This window comes from Euwallacea fornicatus, chromosome 36 (assembly GCF_040115645.1).
Source record: "Euwallacea fornicatus isolate EFF26 chromosome 36, ASM4011564v1, whole genome shotgun sequence".
NCBI lineage: Eukaryota > Metazoa > Arthropoda > Insecta > Coleoptera > Curculionidae > Euwallacea > Euwallacea fornicatus.
Window position 1 is genome coordinate 1,300,131 of NC_089576.1, and position 18,659 is coordinate 1,318,789.

Consider the following 18,659-nt stretch of genomic DNA (forward strand, 5'->3'; position numbering starts at 1 on the left):
AAATTACAAGTAAATAAACAACATTTAAGTATGAAAATAACTTATTTTTAATATTATTTTGCTCTACGATCAAAAGTAATATATTAAAAAGAAGAAGAAAATATCTTTAAAATGATGTATAACTTGAATCTTCTTTCCATATAAAGTTTTAAGGGTAGCTGTCGCCCTAGCTAAGGGGTTGACAATTGTACTACTAAAAAGTGTATCAGATAAAATAAAAATTGACGTGTTTAAGCAATTTTGTTAAAAGTCAAATGCCATGTAAATATCGAACTTATTCCGGTTAACGTTACCACACTGTACGTTGCTTATTATTGCAACAAGTACATAAAGAGCAAAAGGTATATAAGATCACGCATTACTTGAGATACGCTGACCTACGGTGACCGTCAGTATGATGTCTCGCCTGTAGCGTTAGAGAAATGAGTGATTAAAACTTTGTCAGACAACGTTGGCTGGAAATACCATGGAAAAACGTTACAATTTTTGACGTTCAACCATAGCTGTCAAACCTAACAACATCAGCCTAATCCACGGCGAGAATGCTTCATTCCTTCGTTTTGCCGTGCTTAGCCAAGAGTAAAATTGTGGAAGCACTGATAGAAAGTCCAGCAATAGCGTAAAATTCCTTTTAAGATAAGAGTAAAGCTTTTTTATTGGATAGTTTCCAAGGAAATTATACTGCCGCTAAACTTACCATCATCAATTTAATAAAATGCTCTGAGCTTTGAAAACCAAATGCGTAACATCAACATGTACGCATTACCGGAATCAATCATCAAAACCACCCAACGTCACTGAGCTATCAGCTTCATCTCTCACTGTGAAAGCTCTTCTACACGTAACTCAACTAGCACCCCGAACCCGTGTATAGGAACTAATCGTGATAAATCATTCAATTAACGTACATTAACAGACCGTCATAGCGCCCATTAAAATCGACACACAAAAGAAAATTACTCCCGGAAAATCAAGTTGGATAAACGTTTCAAAAGGGGGAAATGTAACAGCAAGCTGTATTATACGTGAGATAAATAGACCTTGACCTTTCCAGAGTTCCACTCAGCCATAAATTGCAATTAAGGCTCCGAGTTACGGAATTTCTTACGCTTTCTGGAGGTAGAGAGAAATCCGGTGTTGCTGCGAAATGAAACAAAACATGGCAAAATTGCCATTTCACGTTTCTCCTATTTCAATTATTGCGAAGTTTTGGCGTTCTATTTTAGTACTCTAATAAGCAATTCAACGGTTATCGAAACCTGCACTAAAAGAGTAAGGACTCGCCTCGTCTAGGAAAATGATCCCCGAAAGTACTTTCCCTGGTTTTTATCTACTTGATATGTGGAATATTCTAAGTTCAGCAAAACGGTTTATTTTCTTTACGTTAATCGAACAACGACAAACTCACACATACGGTGCATACCGTCTAAAGGCGAGCGGAAAAGAGAAATTGCTAATTTTCATGAGTCATCTTTAAGTGCTGCTTTCGAAGATCACCATCGTCCAATTGTCGCAATTTTATATATATCTTTTTCATTAGGGCTTAAACCAAATAAAAACGGTGTTTCAATTTTTTCCACATATCTCCGAAACAACCATGAATTTTTCAATCGCAAAATAGCACAGTGTGGATGAGAAAATCGCACATTTTTTACAATTCTCGAAATTTCCCCGTTACAATTCAAATTTTTTAAAGAAACAAAGGGATAAATTACGACAAAATTGCACATTCTCTTTAAAAGCGAAATTTTTGCGTGAGGTGTACAGAGTCACGAGCAGCTCCGGCGCTATTCAGAAAAAATGACAATTTCGAACAGCGTCACAATTCGCTAAGTAATGAGATGATTGAAGAGAGACTCGTGTGTACCACACTGCGCAAGAGAGGGATAAGTAGATAAATTTACTTTCGTCACCGACTTTTTGCGAACCTGAAAGAAACGAACGAAGTTAGGACTTTCAACTCAGATCGGAAGCGTTTGCTACGTCATACGTCATGTGCGCCGAAGCCTGCAGCCCCTTCCATCACTGCACACACAGCGCAGACTTTAAAGGCGACGGACGAACCGGTTGCCGCATCAGTTATTGTCGACCGTCGTGAACGTATAAGATATTTCCGCCGTTGCCACATCGTTTCTGATAATGTGTATTCATCACAAGTATTAAGAACGAACTTCACAACTCGAGGAAGCATTTTTGAATATAAAGAACTTGTTGTTCAACCCGAACATATTCCACTCATGTTACCGTGATTGCAATCATCCTGTGCACGCCACTAATAAATCTTTAGTATTATTTGCAGGTCGTCAGTGCTTCAGTTCGAAAACCCAACTATTGAACAGAGAATTATCGCAGAGTATGCGGCTGAGAAATCTTTATTTATTTAAAGTACTTCCCACTCGACACTCGATGGAAGATTGAGACAATGCTCATGCATTATACATGCCCCATTCTGGCAGAGACAAGCTTTTCATATACATATATCGGGGACTAAATTCTCTCTGAGGTACTCGAATTGCGTATTGTGTAACGTTACAATATTATGCAGTTCGGAATTCAATCGGTTCACGTTAAAAGGGCTATAAAACCGGGATAAATGTCCATTTAAACCAATGACAATTACTGTATAATCCTATCGGAATAGAATAAATAACTCCAAATGAAATTAAAATTGTTTTGGTGTGAAGAGATCAATTATTGTCCGGTCAATGTGCAAAATATCACTTTAACCCGGGTCTACGTAATTGAAATCGCTAATGGGTTTAATGGTATTAAATCAATATTTGCTGATCATTTCGATATGTTTTATAAATTGAGGTTAATAAAAAATAATTTATTTTCCTCACGTCCCTCTGAAGACTGCAGTCGCTGGTGCTGTAGAAACGTTAATATCACCTCTGGCTCATTAATGAAGGTGTAATTCCATTTGCAAATCTCTGCTTTTAGCGTGGGCCGACTTAAGTTCCTACTTTATACTCTAGTTCCCGGAAGTTTTAATATAGGGCATCAGAAGTCTGCCTTCTGAGGGAAATTTTCCAGCAGTTGGACCGACGGTCCCTTCTTGGAAGCCATTGCAAGGAAAGTCGATTCAATGGAACTTTTTATGCAGTCTAGGCTGCGTTAAGGAGAGTTAAACTGGAAGTTTATTTGCCCTTTTGATAGCTCCAAGAATTTTATGCTGAGGAAATAGGAAAATGTTTCTCTTTTGGTCCGCAAAGCCAAGTAAAGCACTTTACTTACGTTTCAGGAAAATCTATTGTGTTGCTACATTTCAACAAATTGCAAAAAAATCCTCTCTCTCTTTCTCTCTTTCTATCTGTTACTTTTCAGCATCGCTCTATCTTGATTAGAAGGGTTAAAGGCATTATGAAGTTAACCTTGATTAAGTTCGTACAGTGGGATACCCCGCTGAAAGTTTTTTTTTTTAACGAAAAAGGGTTAATTTAAATTCGCCTTTCAAGCTCGGTTGAAATTTTACTTGACCCGTGAAAAATCTCATCGAAACGCAAAATTTGCATAGGGGATCACCTTAAGTATAGCGGAGCTCTTTGTTCCCCGTGCAGGATACAACATTATATTTTAATGAACGTGTGATTTTTAAATCCGAGATTAGTTTCGAATGCTAAATTGACCGATATAAGAGGTATTTCGTAAGTTACTTACAAAAGAGACTTTCAGATTAAAATCGTTCGAGCTTTCATTGTGCTTTTAAATGCAACGGGGCCTAATGACGAAAAGGAGGAAAAAAGAAAATGTTTTTCCAAAATTTCAGTATTTTTGAAATACCTCCGAATTTTTTCTAATTTTGAAACGGCGTATTCTCGATCTAATTTCGTCTCCTAAACTAATCTATGTCCACCGTCAGCTATAGCTCATGCACGAAAAAACATGAATTGGCCTGATCCACCTTATTGTTGAAAATTAAGCTTAAGGAAAAAACCTGCACTAACTTACTCATTTTTAAATTGGAAATTCCGTATGACTGAATTTAATGGAAGGCGTTTTAAGGCTAGAGATATCATTGTATGTGTCCTGTTTTCTTTTTAAATTCCACAAATTTTTAATATCAAGGGTCGATCCTGCCGCCTTCTAACAAATATCGCCGTACACTCGGATGATGTCGGTTCCAAGTTGGCCGCAAGGTGACGTCACGCCATCAATTCATAAAATGAAGCGTGCACGTGATGTCATTAAGTATGCTCCCTTAAAAAAAGTTTGCAAAAACTATGGGCCCATTGGGTTTAAGTAGTACATTATAGTACACCTAAGCATTTGCTTTCATTTTAAAACCCACTGAACCTAAAAATTGCCTTTTCTATGAATAATTCAAACTCGGGTTAAAACTCGGCGCATGCACCGTGAACTTTTATTGAAAAACTACGGGGATGCGATAGATTTTATATGCACATTTCTACAGTGTATAATGTGGGCAGATTATTATTAGCGAACATAAAACGAACATAACCGAACGTTAAACGGGGCATCGTTATATAGAGCAGCCATGCCGGCTAGTGAAATTACGTTTATGGAAAAAAAAGGGCGGGTTTAGTAAAATTGGACCGTAAAGCATATGGTTTTAGTCGATTTTTATAATATAGTTTTAGGGTTGTGTAGCCGGTAAATAAAAATTTGCTGCCTCGTAAATAGCAGACAAGAGGCCCTGTTTCATTCAGTTAATTTGCCGTGCAATAAAAATAATATCGAAAATACGCGATGATTACAGCATGTGCGTGTATTTGTTTATCGTTTGTGTTTAGATTTCTTCATCAGAATATACCTGTTTTTCCTATTATTACTAAACCCTATTTAACTTCATCTTTTGTATGCATAAGCCCTGTTCCAGCTTGAAACTTTATATTTACTCTTTCACAGTAGAGGTGCTCCTTGTACCTGATAAACCTACTAATATGGAGCCACGTGCAATGGAAACTTTGTTCTTTCGGATTATTCCTCTAGTTCACTCCTTTTCTTTTAAAGCAACTTTCCGCTATATGAACCGGCATTCCTTGCTTTATCCCGGGACGAAATAAAACAAATTCCCGGGATTCTTTGGAACCGCTCCTTGTATTTCATCCTCAAAAGTCTTGAGTTTTGAACGGTAAATGTGTTACCGTGAAATTGCTGGTACGTGAGACTCTGGACGTGTGAAAAAGAATTTAGTTTTGAGTCAGATGACTCTAAAGATATGCGTAATGCGCGGGCCTAATAGCAAAGGGAACATTAGGGACTTTAATCATCGTCAACGCGTTACATTCTCCACGCAACAAATGCATTAGGGAGAGAGTAATATTTATTTTATTAATACCCTTCCCGAAAACTGTGCCCTAAAAATAAACCTTAACAACGTAATAATATTATTTATTGCGGGATTGAGCGACAGAGCAAATTGGAACCAATCAATGAAATGTTTTTTTTTTTTTTTTTGCGATTTTCCACCAAACTTCTACCCCGAAGAGCTTCGCCCCAAAGAAACAAACCGTCGTTATTAATCAAAAATTCTAGGCTTGCTTTATATTCAAAACGAATAAAGACTCCTCCGCTCTATTGTATGAAAACACGAAAGAGATATTATTATGTTCGAAAGCATGTTCATATTTTGCCTACCCTTAGACAAAAACATGGGATTAATATTCACGCCTGCATGGCTGAGCACAATTATTTTGTTTAGAAAATTAGTTGGGATTTTCGAGGAGCAAATGTTGGAAGTTTGCCGGGGTTAAAGTTAGAAAATGCTTCGGAGAGCCTGCAGTTTGCATGGCAAAATGGCTCTCCCTACTACAGATACTTATACTAGAGTTTACGGTGCTCCCTCAACTCCCTCGATCTGAAAAAGAACCCCCACGTGCTGTCGCATCCGTAGATGGATCACAAATTTTTATGATAATTTTTTTAACAATTATTCACGTGACGAGCGGAGCAACTCTCAATGCGCGACTGTACAATATGCAGAGAAAATATATTTTTTTAAGTTTGCCGGGTCGGAAATCGAATCCTGGTCATCCCAGCTGAAATCCGATAATAGTATGTTGACTTTCGCAGCGGATCGAACAAAATAGTATATTATTGAACAAGCTTGTAATGGCGGCTACCATCTCCAAGCGAAATTATGGAGAAGTTTGCAGTTCGAGCGAAGCGAGCGGCGCAAATCTCCTTAGGGAATGATGCTAATTATATACGAGCACAATACTATAATTTGTCTGCGGCTAAACATCCGTATTTTCCATAAATCACCTACAAATTTCGTTTAAATAATTGTCTTAGAAGCTATTACTATTTAGATTTTAAAGCTAAATCATGATGCACAGACAAGCCATAATCCAATCAACTTTTCTTGATTTCCCAAGAACTTTCTTATTTCTTGGATTCGAACTAGGATTCAAATCACTGAATAGTTAAAAACTAACTCCAGGATATTTTGATGTTTCGTCATGTATTCGCCGTATCGAAACATCAAATTTAAGACCTACCGAACCTTGATATTTAAGCTCTATTAAATACTGTGGCGGGCTCGACGCATATGGAAATTGTGTTAAGCCTATTCCGGAGGCAGACGTACACATATTAAGGGGCCTTGTAGTATTCCGGGTTTATTACTAATAGAACGTGATAGAATGTACATTCTAGTACGCCTGATAGCATTTGTTGCACTGTAAGGATATTCAAGTGTTTATAAATACACTGACTTTCAAAAAAACCGCAACACCGAGAAGAACACATCGGACACGTTTGAAATTCTGGCACTACGTTGGGTCGGGTGATAGACAAAAACGATCAAAATATCAAAAGAAAATTATTGTGAATAAGTTTAATAATAATTTGATAATAATTTAATAATGGGCGGTATCTCCTCTTAGATTAATACATTCCTGTGAGCGACGTGGCGTGCTTAAAATCAAATCGTCAATATCTTCCTGTGGTATTGTATCCCGGGCAATCTGCACCTGCTCGCGGAGTTCATCTATAGTCTCTGGAGGACGAGCTAAACGTTGAAGAGTCCGACCCATTACATGCTCTATTGGGGACAAATCTGGAGAGCGAGCTGGCCAAGGCAAAGTATCCAAATTTTCAGCTTCCGAATACTTCAAAGTATCGTTGGCTACGTGTGGTCACGCATTATCCTGTTGAAACGTGCTTCCAGGATGGTCGTGCATGTATGGTACAAGAACCGGTTCTAAGACACTATTAACGTACCTCTGAGCATTTAATCTATCATAAATGAAGACAAGAGGAGACCGACTACCATACCGGATGGCTCCCCAAACCATGACTCCTGGTGTTAAACCAGAACGACACCTTTCCAAAAAGTCCAAATTTAATCGCTCTCCTCTGCGCCTTCTAACACGTAACCGTCCATCAGATCGCCATAAACAAAATCGGCTCTCATCACTGGACACGATTCTTCTCCACTCATCCGCCCATTGCACTCTCGGACGACACCACTCCAGTCGGGCCACCCTGTGGTTTCGTGATAATGGAAGCCGACGCATAGGACGATATGAATTTAGTCCAAGACTTCGAATTCTGCGATACCTGGTACTAAGGGAGACCCTTCGATTTAGGGTGGCTACCCAAGAGAAGGAATTGTTTGAAACGGGGGCCTGTCGCTGAACGACGAAGTCGCCGGTCTTCGCGTCATTCTTGGACGGCCATGATGACGATTTACTGACCCTTCGTTAGACCAAGCTCTTAGCACTGTTGATGCGTTTCGATCCAATCTACGTGCAATTTCGCGGAAAGGTGAACCTGCCTCGTGCATACCAACAATCTTCCCCTTTCAAAGGGAGTTAACTGCCGGTAAACTGCATTTTGGCGTGCACGAGGCATTTTGCACTACCACACATTCAATATGGTACTAACGGTAGTACCTTTATCGCTATCCACCAGTAAAAAAAAAATGCAAAAAGAACGATCGTCACAGATAAAAAATAAACAAAAACTTCATATCGCATTATAATACAAACTTGAAATTTTTATCATTTTTTCTCTTTACAAGTCTAAAATCATACTAAAATTTCAAATACATACAGTGCGTTCTTCTTGGTGTTGCGGCTTTTTTGAATGTCAGTGTACATAGATGCAGAATTTCTATATCGTTATTGCGTTAACTCGTTAACAAGCATTTTCCGGTAATAACGAGTTAACACCATAGGATGTTCGGATGCGGCGCTTTTCAAGACTCACCGCCTTCCCGCTCTTGTGTTGAAGGTTTTCTGCTCGGAGGAATCTAAATATGGTATACTTCGAAGATACCACCTGAATTCTGGAATCAACAAAATGCCAGAAAACTAGCTAAATGTGACCAACCTCCTTTCAACCCACAGCTAAGGTTTGTCCGTCTCGGACAATAATAGATGTGGTAAAAAGTATCGGAATGAAAAACGAGTAATTTACGTAACCGACGACAGCGAGCAAAGAGCCACATTCGAGAGGAGTGGTACTAGATAAATGACTTAATAAAATATGTTTGCCCTCATACTTGAACTTGAACATTCACATAAACAAGAACATGGAAAAAAAACTCTCCATGACGGATGGTGATTGCATCGTAAACTCGGATGTCATGTGCCTATTTGCACAGGTCCTCACATGTATACCGTTGTTTCTTCCCGCATCACTTTTCGCCGCTTGAAAAATGAATTTACCTTGGGAGGAAAATATTTCTAGACTTTTAGCTAATAAAGGAACCGCGGCAAACTTGAGAGAATATCTCAATTTAGAACAGTTTGAATTGAATTTAAGTGGATAATTTTCAAAAGTTTTAGTACAGAGAATCACGGAAATTTATTCCCAATTTAATGTATATTTGTTATATTCCATATGCTGCTATGGACTTTTGAGAAAGTTGAGAGAATTTCACATTTTGAATAGTTCGAGCATTCAAAAATCGATGCAGGTATACGCCATATTGTACAGTGGTGGAAAAAAGTATGAAATATTTTGCTGTTTTTCGTCTTATTCGGTTTCAGTTCACCGCAAGCGCTAACAACTAATTGTTTAATTTCCAAATATGGCTAAAAACCAACGTTTCGCCCCTCAATTTAGGGCAAGAGTTGTAGAACTCTATCGAAGCGGTCGTGCTCAAAGCGAAGCGGCAAGAACTTTAAAAATCAGTCAGAGTGTCGTTTCGAAAATAATTAATAAATTTCGAACTCGGGGAGACGTTCACGATCGTAGGAAGTCAGGTCGTCCTAAAAGAACTACCCCGATGATCGATAAAGCGATCAAACGCATCTCTATGGAAGATCCCCGAAGAACCTCAAGGCAAATTACTGAAGAAGTCACTTTGCGATTTAATTTGGAATTGACAAGTGGAACTGTGAGCAATCGCCTAATACATGTGGGACTTCTTGGTAGAGGTGCGATTAAAAAACCATTGCTTTCAAAGAAGAACAGATTTAAAATTTGCAAAGTCCCATTTATCGTGGACTCAAGGAAAATGGAACTCCGTCCTTTGGAGTGAGGAGAGTGAGTTTAATTTCTTCGGTTCTGATGGTAGAGTATACGTTAGACGTCCAGTTGGCCAAAGGTGCAATGTAAAGTACCAAACGCCTACTGTCAAACATGGTGGTGGGAGCGTAATGGTTTGGGGATGTTTTACGCGACGCAAGACTGGACCTGTGGTTCCTGTAGAGGGCAAAATGGACCGTTATCAATATCGACAAATCTTGGAGGATAATATGTTGCCTTTTGCCGAAGAAGAAATGCCACTTCGTTGGATCTTTCAGCAAGATAACGACCCCAAGCATACTTCTAAAGTCGTAAAGGAGTGGTTTTTGAGTCATCATGTGGTCGTACTGGATTGGCCCTCTCGCTCCCCTGACCTGAATCCAATTGAGCGTCTGCGGGAAATGTTAGACAGGCGAATTAAATCAAAACCTATTAGCAATTAAGTCGAATTTCTTCAAACTATCGAGGAAGAGTGGCACCAAATTCCTGTGGAGACGTTGCAGAGGCTTGTAGATTCTGTGCCAGCACGTTGTCAGGCAGTAATCGATGCAAAAGGTTTTGCCACAAAATGTTAATTTTGCGACTGTTTTTTAATGGCAATATTTTTTAACATTTACTATGCGTAACGTTAATTTATGGAATTTCTTATGAAATTTATAAATTTTTTAAATTTTATGTTTTAATTTTATTTACGCTATAGCTTGTAAACAAACGAAAATCGGATAACCAAATTTGAGTTTTTTTACATTTATTTTTCATGTACAACACGCTCCTGAAGTTTGGCACGATCCTCCCGACTCACCCTGTATACAGGGTGTTCGATTTATCATGCACATGCGATTTTTTCGAAAACTAAGAATTTAATAAAAAAATGTTTCAAATAAAGATTGTTTGGGATAAAGGAGCGCTTCTTTTGACATTTTTTTTTCAAAAAAACTGTCATTTAAAAGGCCTTTTCAAGGTCATTCGCATTTTTTCTAATGGAAACCCTAGATTTTTTTGACAAAAATGGATACACCACTAAGAACTGAAAAACGTTTGTTTGAAAAAGTTTTCGATTCAAGGCTTTTTTAGATAGTTTATTCAAAGAAATAATCGAAAATTAAGTAAAGCATGGAACAACAACATAAAAGTTTTCTAATCCAATAAATGTTCAAAATTTCTTCCACCAACTTCAATACACTTTACAATACGTTTTTTAAACGATTCATGAACACATAATAATGTTTGAGTACTAATTTCCCGAGAAGCTTGCCTAATCCGTTGTTTCATATTTTCTGGGGTTGTCGGAATATGCTTGTAAACTTTATCTTTCAAATATCCCCATAAAAAAAAATCTGGAGACGTCAAGTCTGGCGATCTTGCCGGCCAGTTAATAGGATCATTCCGTCCAATCCAGCATTCTGAATAATCACTATCAAGGATTTGTCGAGCACCCCTAAAAAAATACGCTGGACAACCGTCGTGTTGAAACCACATGGAATGTCGCAATTCTAAGTTCAGCTCTTCAAGTAAAACGGGCAATTTTCGCTTTAAAAATTGTTGATATTTTTCACCGTTCAGGATCCCATCAATAAAATATGGTCCAATTAAATTTGCTCCTATGATTCCACACCACACGTTTACAGACCATGGATGCTGATGCTCAACCTGCCTTATCCATTTAGGATTGTCTACAGACCAGTAATGCATATTGTGGCGGTTAATTTGACCATGATTTGTAAAAGTTGATTCATCAGAGAACAAAACTAACATAAAAAAGTTCGGGTTATCAATTATTTGTCTTTGAGCCCATTGACAAAATAACATACGATTCCGAAAATCTTCGCCGTGAAGTTCCTGATGTAGGGAAATACAAGAAGGTTTTAATTTATGACGATGTAAAATACGAAAAACACTGTTCTGCGCTACTCCTGAATTTGATGCAATTTGTCGAATACTCATTTCTGGATTGCAAGCAATAGCAGCCAGGACATTGATTTCATTGTCTTCATTAGTTACGGTGTTTTTACGTTTCTTTTTTTGTTTATCAACATTCCCAGTCTCTTCAAACTGCCTCACAAGTCTTTTGGATGTAAACCTTGACGGCACAACCTTTTCTGGAAATCGTTCAGCATACATTGCTATTGTCCTTGAAATATCGCGACCACTTTCTCCATAAGTAAGGATCATTTCAATTTTTTCTTTTAATAAAAAATACGCCATTATTCTTCAAGTATTTCTTAATCGCAAAGAAACAATTCGAACGACACCACTCAACTGCTACTATGATTTGAACATTTTATTTATTTACTAAACTTATCAATGAAATTTTATATTATCGGTTGTTTTTTATTGAAACAATTTGTTTAAAAAAACCTGTAAGGCAATTTGTAAACTTGTGAACGTTAATAAATAAAATTTTGAACATTTATTGGATTAGAAAACTCTTATGTTGTTGTTCCATGCTTCACTTAATTTTCGATTATTTTTTTGAATAAACTATCTAAAAAAGCCTTGAATCGAAAACTTTTTCAAACAAACGTTTTTCAGTTCTTAGTGGTGTATCCATTTTTGTCAAAAAAATCTAGGGTTTCCATTAGAAAAAATGCGAATGACCTTGAAAAGGCCTTTTAAATGACAGTTTTTTTGAAAAAAAAATGTCAAAAGAAGCGCTCCTTTATCCCAAACAATCTTTATTTGAAACATTTTTTTATTAAACTCTTAGTTTTCGAGAAAATCGCATGTGCATGATAAACCGAACACCCTGTACAAGCCTCTTTTCCTCAATAAACCCGTGTGTACGAACAAGATTGTTACATACTGTATATATAAATATGCGTGTACAGGGTCATTCAAACTCGACGCCCCACCCATTTTATGCGAAAACAGTTGGGCTTAACAAAATAGTTTTTTCACCAGATTAAATAAAAGGACGTAAGCTACAATAAATGCTACAAACGTTGAAATGTGGAAAGCGACGCTCGGCGTCGCGACGCCGACTTTATGTTTTTTTTCAGAAACGTACCCTTTTTTTCTCAAAAATGTGAACATTGATACATTCTAAACAAGTTTTGTATAAAAAGTTTTTTGAAATTCCTAATCATTTAAGAGCTACAGGAGAAACAAATATTGACATATTAGGTAGTCTTGGGGATATACTTCGCCACGCACTTACGCATTAAGTAGGCGAAAAAAACAATGTAAACCGTTGCCTAGCAACACAAACGTAATAAATAAATAAAAAATACTTGACAATTTAAATGTTTGTGTTGCTAGGCAACGGTTTACATTGTTTTTTTCGCCTACTTAATGCGTAAGTGCGTGGCGAAGTATATCCCCAAGACTACCTAATATGTCAATATTTGTTTCTCCTGTAGCTCTTAAATGATTAGGAATTTCAAAAAACTTTTTATACAAAACTTGTTTAGAATGTATCAATGTTCACATTTTTGAGAAAAAAAGGGTACGTTTCTGAAAAAAAACATAAAGTCGGCGTCGCGACGCCGAGCGTCGCTTTCCACATTTCAACGTTTGTAGCATTTATTGTAGCTTACGTCCTTTTATTTAATCTGGTGAAAAAACTATTTTGTTAAGCCCAACTGTTTTCGCATAAAATGGGTGGGGCGTCGAGTTTGAATGACCCTGTACATACATGTGCGTGTGTACATGTGCATATATTTATAAAGAAAAGCTCCGTAAACCTGTAGCAACACGATTGCAAGATTTCTTCGAAATCAATACCTTTTTGCTCTTCTGGTGAGTTGTTCGCAATGTCTCCTTCTCTCTGATGAAAACGGCCAATCGAAACGTGACGCATTCGTGTAAGATGGGACTGTGGGTGATCAAAATATCGAAAATTATTGATCATCGAAACTAATGCGACGCCTCTTCACGAGCCATCGAAGTCTATAAATCATCGATTTCATTAAAATACTGGCACCTTTCATCATTTTTCCCCTCGCACATTTTATTTAATTTAAATGCTAATTCGGGAAATTATAGAGAGCGTGCAGTGATTAGATTAGCGGTCCGAATTGTGAAAAAAGTTAAATATGCTGTTAATAAAATTCTCCAAAATTGAATCTCAATCGCTTTTCACAAAATATGTGGAAGAGAATCGAGTGAAAATCCCAATTTTTCCTAGAATTTAATCACATAGTTTTATGAACATTACTATCAACTTTACACGGATATACCTGATATTTTGATAGAAATATTTCAATAAAGCTATGAAGTTCAGATTGACTTTTGTAGGAAAATAGGTTATTATATGCATCCATCCATCTACGAGTATATTGAAACTTTTTATTTGCGCCCTATATAAACTATTCAGTCTAGCGTCTATTCATGCTTCGCTGGCAAAGAATTCATTTTGAGTCGGTTGAATGGGCTAAAATGGTTAGAATAGGGATATCAGCGTGCCGATATCGGGGGAATATACCCATCACTCTATGGCTTAAACTATAGTATGGCTTGGCATAACTGCCATTGCATGCGGGGTTGACATTTTTTAAATTTGTAAAGTCCCGACGTCACCTATAAAACTAATATAACTGCAAGGTATTAGCGTTTTAGTGGGACGTCATTCTGAATTTTAATAAAACGGCCGAACCCTTCCGAGCCCGGGGATGAATTGTTTTCCATGAATTTTCACACTGGCAAGATTTAGATGTGCGAAAAGAACGCTATTTTCAGGACAAAATCGCTGGTTATCATTAAGTTTCTAACTGTCACGAAAGCCATTTTTCACCCTACTTTTGCGTCATAGATAGGGGAGTTATACTAAAAGTTTTAAGAGGAGGAGGCAGCTTTAAAAAAAAAACACACACACACAGCACAAATAGAAAAATACGTGCAGTGACGTAGAAATACCTCGAAATTAATTGGCCTTCTTGAGGGAAAACAGACGATTTCCGGGCTATTTCTCCCCTCTAAGGTGGCTCGCCCAAAATGAACAAAATGTGAAATCATTTAGTGTGCTCGCACAGTTAATTTATTTGTTTCCCTCTAACTCGCCTCTATGCGTGCGTTGCACGGTTGAGGGTAGTGGGTTAATAATGTATTTCACACCTTATTAACCTCCACCTACTTGAAGCCACAATACAATATTGCCTTCCTTTTAGCACCAGTTATTTAAAACCGTAATTAATTATGTAGGCTCCAAGGCACAATAGGGGCGACCCTGCGTAGAATATTAATATTTCAGCCGATGCCATGAAGCCCGAAAGCCCCGAGGAGTTCTGTGTGTCAACGTTCATATTATTATAGCAGGTAGTCCACGAGTTCGGCTCCCATGCTGCTGATTATGCTCAGCGATGAGGGGGAGGAGTTTTCTAATTTGTACATATCACAAGGACTTAATTGAGATTTGTCAAGGCACTAAACTTTGCATAGAGGATGTTTAAATATATATGCAGTAATGCCGTGGCGAGGAGAATAATCGCTGACTACTGGAGGAGTAATGGAAATCTCTGCTTAATGGAAACCGTAAATTTAATTGTTTGCTAATGTTGGTCGTTATTCTTGGCGCAGCTAGCTCGGAAGTTATACAAGAAATTAACGATACATTGGATTAAGTGCAGCTGAAAATAAAGTTCATTAACAGGCAAGAAAAATGTCGCTTAATACGGAAATAACGAAGTCACGAAAACCCCCGCACTATATCAACTCGCCCCTAATTCGTCTCGTAAAGGTTGACATAGGAAGCTCGTTTGTGCATTACGGGGTTGGATTATCCGTCTCCATCCCCATTTGCAGTTCAAACAGTTTCAGTGATTCACAGCAGAGTGACCCAACATTGCGATGCGGTCACTTTGTTCTTTGATTAACTCGGACATTTTATGTTTGCTGCAAGAAATCCCAATGCGGACTTTTTAGGCCTCGCGTAGAATTTTGGACATTAAGGACTTAAGTAGAGTACGTGCTACGAAATAATGACTTGTTCTTCGTGTTTCGGTCGATCGACAAATTCTTGAACTTTCATTAGAACCAGAGCAGAATTATCATACTTTAATAAACTTCCGGGCTCGGCCCCGAATTTATTTCAAATTCAAATAAAGCCCCATTACCATATTTTCATTTTGGTCGGGTAATTAGGTAAGCATTGCCTACGGATCGGGGTAAACAGGAACGGACATAATAGGAGGAATGTTTCGACCTTTTTACTTCAAATGCGAAATTAACTTTTCGGTCGAATAATGGAGTGTACAAACAACACTGCCATCGGAAATTCCAAATTCCAAAAAATGTGTTTGTTTAATTCAAATTGTTTCGGAGTGATCTTTGGATGAAATGCGAGTTATGCTCAAATTATATAAATCTTTTATCGAAATTGTATCGAAGAGGAAATGCCACATAAATCGGTTCTGAGCCCCTAGAGCCGCGGTGTCTTTTCAATATTCGTCTCATTTATCAACGTTGTCATAGCGGATTGAGCCATCATAATATCCTGTCGATTCCTAATTTACTAGGGTTGTTAGTATTGCAAATTCTTAGAAAATTTACGCTGTAAAAGTTCAAGACTTGCCAAAACCATCAGTTGAGCGAAAACCACCGTTAAAATCCTAATTTTCAATAGGAAGTCATGACTAAATGTAAGAGCAATGATAGAGAACCCCGAAGGACAAAATAATGTAAAAATATCTCAACAGTAGCACGTAATTACTGGGTGATTCTTACTCGAAAAGCAGCTAAAGATTTCAATGATTCAATGGAAATTGTTCAAAAAAACATCTAATACCCACACTAGCCGGTAGTCTCTTCTGTTGTCCTCTCCCTCCGAAGAACCCCTACATTTCAATCTTCTCTTTCAGAAGTAACACACTCGTGATTATTGTTGTGCAAATGAACTTAAGCAAAAATATTAAAGATGTCCACGCATTTTTCTACATACAAAAACGCCGACAATCGCGTGAATTTTCGCCCTTAAGACGCAGAGGGTTGATCTAGAACGAACGCGGAGGTCGACAACACTGGCTGCCGATGATCTCGTGACGGGACACGGGACTCGTGTGAAGAGCTCTTCGTCCTGCGCCTTGTCAGGGAACCCGAGGGACAGGACGAATGCGAACAGGTGAACAAGTGATGGATTAGTCAAGTGACCAAATCCGGGAATTGCTCCTATACTCGTTCGTTAATTATTAGCAGGGCCAAATTTATTTTTAAAAAATTTGTTGTACTCAATAAAAGACAGTGCCGTGCGTGATATCGCAGCAATTTAAATTTCCGAAAACGTAAAATTGAAACTTGATGAGTTTCACTTGGGATAATAATTAGTCTACTTGAAACTGTGCCAGGAATCGGCAATCTCCCTTGCCGGAAAGTTCTTCGTCGCGGTCTTTGATTTCTTGTAATTAAAAAAAAAAAAAAACGTTCTTTTAGGAGGAAACAAACTCTGTTTATTATTTGTATATATACAAACTAAGCTCTAAAATACTACCTAATTAAGAAGAAAAGCTCACTTTACAACGAACTTTTTAAATTAAAGCCGAATAGCAACGTTTGCAAGCCTCTACCTCCAATCGCCGTTGCCGCTATTGCGAAATTACGCAGATAAAAAATAAACCAAAGCTGTTTCTCATTGATAACCGTATTGAAGCATGTTTGGAAACTGCATTTGAACCGTGCTGTTTTTATTCTATTTCACCATTTTCGACAGATTTTCAACATGATTGTCCGAACTCGATTCAGACTTTTGGGAAAATCCCTAATTTCTCCAACAAAAATTGCCGAAGGGCGTGTCATAAAATCGGGTAGAGTTCTCGGCTTGATTTAAGGACCCGGGCTGTATGGTTTATTGCCCACACTTAAGGAACCCAAAATCTTCCCGAATACTCGACTCCAATGGGCTCCAAGTGAGAGCCAACGCCTGGTGGTTGCAACCAATTAAAATGAAAGACTGTATGACAACGACCAAGGGTCTGGAAGGGCAAGGACCGTTAATCCATCAAATTTGGGTTATCTTTGCGTTACTTCCGACTTTAGGACGGGGAATTCCAAGCCCCGACTGAGGGTGGAGCGAAAAAAGCAGATTTTTTGGGAAAAAAAAAGGAGAGTCCGTTCAGTTCCTCAAGACCAACCGAAAGTAGCAGTTCGCAAGATAACCCACTCACAAAACTTTCATACTTTTCAAGTTCGCAGCAACTCGAGAAAACAAAAATTTGGTGCTGCAAGCCCCCAAGAAGTCGCAAAACTGTGATCGTACTTGCGCAGATGGGCGCAAATAAATTAATTTAAGACTTCAGGTGTAAATAAATCGACTAAAGGTTACCACTCAAGTCAGTTGAATTCAGTTTCCATCAGCCTGACAAAAACCGAGGGTGGTTCTTCGAATACTTCAAAACCCCAGGAACCAGCCGCGGAAGCAGAACCCACTAAGTGGCATCAATGTCCAAAAGATCGTCATAATCTATTGTGACAATGATGTTGTCACTTAACGCAAAAATTCAACATTTATAGACCGTTTCAAACCATAACTGCAAAAATCGACTTTAATCTAATGTGGTTTCGTCACTCTCTGGTAAACGATATTAATGCACGATCGTAGTACGCTCGATCTCTATTAAACAATAATAACAATTACTCACATGTAGCAATTTGAAAGTACTTCCATAGATTACTCAATATGCTAAGTGAGCGCATGCGACTGAGTTAAAATCATACAGGGGATTTGTTAAATAAGTGTCGCAAATTTAAGAATACTTTGGTAGGGCCAAACAAAAAAAGATGGTGCATACATGCGTATTTACAAAATTGCTTCAGTTTTAACATACAGAGTGTCCACATTTGGAAAATAGAAATTACTATTTTTTAAAAGATGCTTAAGGCGGCTTAATTAGAATTTTTATTGTTTAATGTTTACTAGATTTTAGAGAGAGATTTTTAGAGCTTTATTGTTTGCTAGATATACCAGGATTCATCTGAGAATTTCAGGGGCATGGTCTGTAAGAATTTTACCCACAAACAGTAATGCTCAGTAGATTGGTCGATAATTTCGTATTTATTTACAACAGAGCAACTAAACCTAAATTATTTACATCCCTCAATTTTTCGTTATATCTTTTTTTTTTCTCATATTTGAAATTTAAATTAAAATTCAATATAAAGAAAACTAAAGCTTCAAAATCTACTAATATAGGGTAAAATGACTACTGCCAGGATACATTAACTCAATCTTGTTGCAAGGGACTAACAAGCCCTTACGAAAACCCCTGTCTACTTTTTTTTTCAAATTA

The 18,659-nt window shown here is 37.8% G+C and overlaps 1 protein-coding gene and 1 long non-coding RNA gene across 11 annotated transcripts in view; one reads left to right on the forward strand and one right to left on the reverse strand.

The window, feature by feature from the left end:
- rdgA (retinal degeneration A) overlaps nt 1-18,659 on the reverse strand; it is a 110,424-nt gene that overhangs the window by 78,872 nt on the left and 12,893 nt on the right. The window contains exon 1 of one of the 10 annotated variants that reach the window (XM_066300357.1): nt 16,170-16,392. The exons of the other annotated variants lie outside the window; for them this stretch is intronic. The gene's annotated coding sequence lies outside the window, so the exon portion shown is untranslated. Of the gene's footprint in view, nt 1-16,169; nt 16,393-18,659 lie in introns of those variants that run through there. 10 annotated transcript variants of the gene reach the window in all.
- Nucleotides 1-18,659, forward strand: part of LOC136349078 (uncharacterized) — a 34,088-nt gene that overhangs the window by 1,893 nt on the left and 13,536 nt on the right. The window lies entirely within an intron of this gene.